A 6,069-nucleotide genomic window follows, 5' to 3' on the forward strand; every position below is an offset into this window, starting at 1 on the left:
TGCTTGCTAGTGCTCAAGCCACGTAGATATCTGATAAATTATGTTGCCATTGACGGACAAGGTATTTTGGAAATTATTAAGTAAATAAAACAATAAAAAAGGCTAGCCCATAACACAGCAAGCGGAAGCTCCTCTCTTTCTTAAACATAGAACATGATTATTGAGCATAAGAGAACATTGTAAGAATCTACTGATTTCCAAGATACATAATCTCCAAATTCATATATATTATTATTTCGGATTTTTTTTTTTGCAGATCAAATGTAATTACTAATTCATAATTTAGCATGTACAAAATAAAAACTTTATTCTCAATTCTATGAGAATTTTTATGAAAGTTTTTCATTTACTTTTTTTCTATGAAAGTTTTATTTTTTCAGAATATATTCTAATTTTTAATTTAATTCTTCTTTTGATAATCGATTTAACCTCTAATTAATAAAATATATCTTGATTATATTTCATTTCTTCAACAAGTTTAGTAATATATATAACAACTATATTGTTCTAATACAGAAAAGAATTTATGATTAGTTTTTGTAGTAAGTCTTGTAAAACACTGAGGTTTTATTGAGAGGTAAAAAATCACATATCGATGTTTATAGTTTAATTTAATTTAACAATAATGACTTCAAATGTCCAGTATTTATAAGATTTTACTGTTTTAAAAAATATATTTTTATTTTATTTTACTGAGTAATGAATTTAGCAAGTGGAAGCTCCCCCTATTCTAAATGTAATTCCAGCCAATGACGACTATGAAAGGAAGAGGTTACAATCTTGAATTGTTTATTTTGTTTTTGATAATGTCACTCAATTCAGATGACGAGCATGCACAATTAAGGCTATTTAAAGGTATATAGAATTGATTCCATTACAAGGAAAAATAAAATAGAAAACTCCAATCAGTTTCACTGTAGACGAGAATTAGCATTAAGATAAAGTTATTCTTAGATGTACAATCAATCATTAGAAAAAATAAATTTGTTGAAGGGACGGAATAAGACTAATCCCGTGTCAAGGTGGAAAATTTTAGACCATTGCAGTATCATCATTGGCATCAAGAACTATAAGGCCATCGTGCGGTCTTGGGCCACAATGCAAAACCAGGAAACTCCTCCACCTTGTTGGTGTACCGGTAAAGAGATGCACCACTTCTAGTCATTTTTGCCGGCTATTCTTTTGATTTTGATGGATACTTTGTCCTTATCATTGTTTACTTATTTGGAACTATATTGGGTGTTTTTAAACGTGTATTTAATTTGAAGAAAAATAATTAAATCAATTTTTTTAATGATTTTAATGTGTTAATGCGTGTGTGTGTATTAAAGAGAAACACTTTCAAAACCAAATATAAACTAAATCTTATATCTGTACTGGCTGGTACTAGAGTTAAAAAAAATAAAAATGAAAGTTTTATCAGGGAGGACCAGATTATTGGAAAAGTGATCTCTCCACAACGTGTGGCGATTGCGTTCTATGCATGAAATGACAAAAGCATGCCATGTGATACACAAAGCTGTGGATGTAAGTTAACGACATAGAACCCGTGATGAAAGATGGACTTTTCTTCTCTCTTTCACGATGAAAGATGGGATTTTCTAAGTTCTTGCTTCTGTAGCATGAAAAAAATGGATTCCAATTACTTATAGAAGGTCTAGATTTGAATCCTTCTGTTTTGGAAAATGAAATGTGATCAATGGTATTCAAACGACATCGCATTGATTTTGAATTTAACTATTTAGATTAGATGAAAAATAAAAATATGAATCATGATTGTTTTATATTACAAAATGAAAATAGAGGATATCGTTCATACGATACTACAGAAAGTATAGCTCTTACAAGCCATCCACAAAAAGAACCACGCTTTTAAACAAAACTGTTCTCAAGGGGAGGAAGAGAGGAAAAGAGGAACTTTATAAGCTGGCCCAAGTCGCTTTGTAGTCCAATCCGATAAGATATACAATGGCAGGGCGTGGAGGTAACGAAGCGCATGCTGTGTTTAAAGGACCTTGATGCTTCCTTTTCTTAAAGAGAAATGCCTTGTCAAGTCACTGCACTAACTCATTATATGTTTTAATTTTAATCACATGTATCATTTTAACCGAAAGAAAATGATAAAGATGTAGAAAAGGCATGTGAGATTTGAACCCATAAATCCCCGTACATGCATAGATTGGGTTAACCCACTAATCCACTAAATTGACCCACAATTCGATAGCTCAGGTGTCTGGCAACCATCCTCTCTGTTGCTTGTTAAAATAGAGCCCATCTACAATTAGGGACTGGCACTACGGAGCAGAGTACAGGCTACATGCTATATTTACCGTCCTGTGATGTATAATCTGTATTACCTGCTTTCCTACGCTGTGCAGATAAATTTATGCTGGGTAGGACGGCTGGAGCCTTGATCCAATCTACTGAAAACACCCTTTCTTTCTTGAGGTCGGTTCAAAAGAGAAAAGGAAGAACAAAGCGTCAAAACAGTCGACCTCGAGTGAAGCAGGCAAGTTAAAAAGGTTTTGGATATGATGAAAACTCATTGATTTTACCCTTTTCTGAATCTCTCTAGACCAGAAGGACGAGCATTGCCATCATTTCATAATTTTTCACTTGAAAAAAATCAAAGAAAAAACAATAATAAAATAAATAGATTAGCTGGCGTGATAGTTAAAGAAAGAAGACTGCCTCTCCCTCCAGGCACTTAAGAGATAAAGGATATAAGGATAATAAATAAATAAGGGGAAAAAAACAGAGAAAGAAGAGAGTAAAAGATGGTAGAAAAGAAGACAAGAATGAATAAAAAAATGAAGAGGGTATAAATAAAGCTCGGCCCATATCATACCATGGAGCGAGCGGTGGAAAAATTAAAAAGAGAGGGAAAAAAAGAAAAAGAAAAGAACAACAACTGAAAACTTCGGAGCATTATTGGCTAAGCAAGATAGGACATGCAGAACCATAAGTATTATCACCGACTTGCTGACAATCAAATTGACAAGCTATTGAGATTCGCAAGGATACTTGTATTCCACCAGATCAAAATCTTCATAAATTAGCAACACAAAGAAAACAGCAAAAACCACTGCCTTTCTCCTCTGACAAGAAAATGCTAGCGCCTCAACTTTTTCTCGATTTGAGATGCCACTGTTAATTATATTTCTCACCCTGAACTCCTTTCGTCCACATCAATTGAAAATAGGGATATCCATACTTTCTAGCCTCCATCTGATATTCCAAGAACTAATGCAATATATTAGATTCTTGTGTGAGTGCATGTGCGCGTGTGTTTGTGTGCGAGATTCAGAAACTACTGTTTTTGTAAAAATAGCAATCAGCCAGCACATGCACATTACCATCACCAAACTACTGTTTTTCAAACAACTTAATGTTGCCATGAATTTAGTTGGTTACCAGATATCAGATACACGTACTATAAGCACATTGCTCTTTACATAAACAACAAAGTTTCTGCACTTAGGAATCTTCCAATAATGAGACTATTCAAAGCTGAACATATACTTAAGGAGTAGGATAAAACTTACTTCGTGAAAGAACGGTGATGTGATGATATGTGGAAAGGAAGAACACAAACCCACCGAAGAAAGAGAGGTGGCGGCCTAAGGAGGAAGAGAAAAACAACTGTCACTGTGCAAAGCATGTACTTGAATAAACTTGCGGGCAACAGGAAATTAAGCGCTACAGCAGCATAATTCACTCAGGATGGGAAAATGAAAACAAAGCAAATACGCCCTCTCGGATCTTCTCAACATCTATATTGCTTTACCTGTCAGCGCCATTGTAACATCTATATCAGACTGCTATGCATTCATTGGAGTGCAAGCACAAGGCATCATGCGAACCAGCTACAAGTTTACTTCTATTAGGAACTAACCTTTCATGCATTGTTGAACAATAGAGGCCCATATATAGGGGAAAGGGTCCTCGGAAAGAGGGGTGGAAGAACACGAAAGTTATATCAGAAATCTTACATAATCTGTGAAACAGCTGGTTTGATTGATCACTCAAGTGGTGAAATGTCACCTGTGCACGCGTCAAGTTCAAACTTCGACACAAAATTGAATGACTGAATTCCCTCTCCCTTCCCCTTGCAACAAGCATAGGTCTCAAAAAGAGGTAGAAAGAAAAACGAGTTTAGCTCCAACTCCTCCATTACGATTCCTGCATGAAGAGAAGAGATGAAGAGGCAAACCCTCGACCTAGAGAATGATTTAGGGCATTCATTCCGGCTTTTGCATTGCAGCCACCTTGTTTGTTGTTCAAGTTCACGAGAAAGGTTGTAGGATGCCACTACCACTCAAGAACACCAGGTGCCCAGCTAATTAAATTAACCAAAACAATAACAAAAATATTCAGATAGAGAGTAAGTAAAAACAACTGAACTCAAACCAAAAACCTAAAACCAGAAGGCAGAATTAAATCACAGGACTTGCTTATAGTTGAAAACTCATGTGCTATTATTATATAGAATAGCTATCATAATTCCACTGACATTAACCATCATATAAATGCAACAGAGTAAAACTAATAAAAGCATAATTTATTCCTTTCAATAAAATATTGAAACATGGAGCAGAATCATCCAAATTCACCATAGATTATATACATATGAAACTGTGCAGTGAAACTAAACACAGCCTCATCAAACTACAATTTACCATCAGTAATCAGAGCGATAATCGCTGTAATCATCACGCACATTGAGATCATTCTCCACTTTCTCTGCCATTCTCTCCTCCTCGTATTTCAAGCCTTCTTCCAACGCAAGCCCACCTAGAGCCCCAGCAACCGCACCCACGGCCAGTCCCGTCCCAAACCCCATTCTCTTCCCTCCTTTATGCCTCTGAGACCCGTCATCAACCGGTGCGGAGGGCCCATTGCCATAACTACCCATTGTCCGATCAAAAAAGGCCTTGGTGGCATGGGTGGTGGCGGTGCAGATGAGTAATATCCTGAATAATACGGAGAAGGAGAGTAGGCGTCGTGGTCGGAGCAATAATGCGGTACGGGTGGGGGAGGCGGAGAAGACGACGGTGGAAGCGGGATAGTCGGGTAACTGTAATCAGGTGGTGGTGGCAGAGTGACACCACTGTAATAATAGCTCTGTGGAGTAGTAATTCGGTAAACGGGCTGCGGTGGTGGAGGAGGAGAAAACGGTCTTTCACGCACACCGAGTTTGATTCTGATTTTACCCTGAGGGCGGACCAGACGGTCGTGTTAGTTGAAAAGATTGGATCCTGGTTGAGTCATGAGGGTCGGGTAAGTCTTTTAATGCAACCCGGAGAGTGCCAACGAGAGGCCTGGGGGTTTATCCTTACTGAATTCCCAAGGAAAACACTCTTTAGGCCCTTGTATCGTATAGAGAGGTCAGTTCGACTCTGCAATTTTATTTATGTTAATTACAGCAAAGTTGCCTTGATGAATACAAAATTTATATTCCCTTTGAATTAGTTTATCCTATTGGTACTTTTTTCTCCAATCATTTTTCAGATCTCCATAAACAATTTCTGTTGGGTCATTTAATCCATCTCCTTCCCTTTGTCACTTGTCTTTTTTTTTCCTCGAAAATCTCTGTATTTTTTATTTTATTTAATCTTATGTTTTCTGGTTACGCTTTATTTTACGCCCTGGTTTTTTTTTTTTTTCATTTTAGCGTTTTCTCATACATGATATTCTTGAAAAAACTATAACAGGTGACTTCTCCAGCAAAATTAATTTATTGCGTATTTAAAGATTTTAAATATGAATTGGAGTGCGATGAATAAAGTTGATTTACGGATATGGTTCAGTCAAAGAAACATGGTGAAAATTACAGAATGCTCTGTTATGATTGCAGTGGTTGATTTTAAAATTACTACACGTAATAGTCATAGCACATTGCACATATCAAAGTTACATATAGCTTTTTACTTGGAATAAAACGAGAGAAAATACATTTAAATTCACTCTTTAAATCCAAATCACTAATACGTTCCATGCTAATCTTTTTAAGATGAATAAGCTTGTTTTTAGCATTTAACTTCTCAAAAACAAATTGTATTTATTAGT

General features: G+C 36.0%; 1 pseudogene; it reads right to left on the bottom strand.

The window, feature by feature from the left end:
• Positions 1-2,077: 2,077 nt before the first annotated feature.
• Positions 2,078-5,326, bottom strand: LOC105133689 (leucine-rich repeat extensin-like protein 1; annotated as a pseudogene).
• Positions 5,327-6,069: the final 743 nt, after the last annotated feature.

Source organism: Populus euphratica, unplaced genomic scaffold (genome assembly GCF_000495115.2).
Source record: "Populus euphratica unplaced genomic scaffold, PopEup_1.0 scaffold36.1, whole genome shotgun sequence".
In the NCBI taxonomy this organism is placed as follows: Eukaryota; Viridiplantae; Streptophyta; class Magnoliopsida; order Malpighiales; family Salicaceae; genus Populus; species Populus euphratica.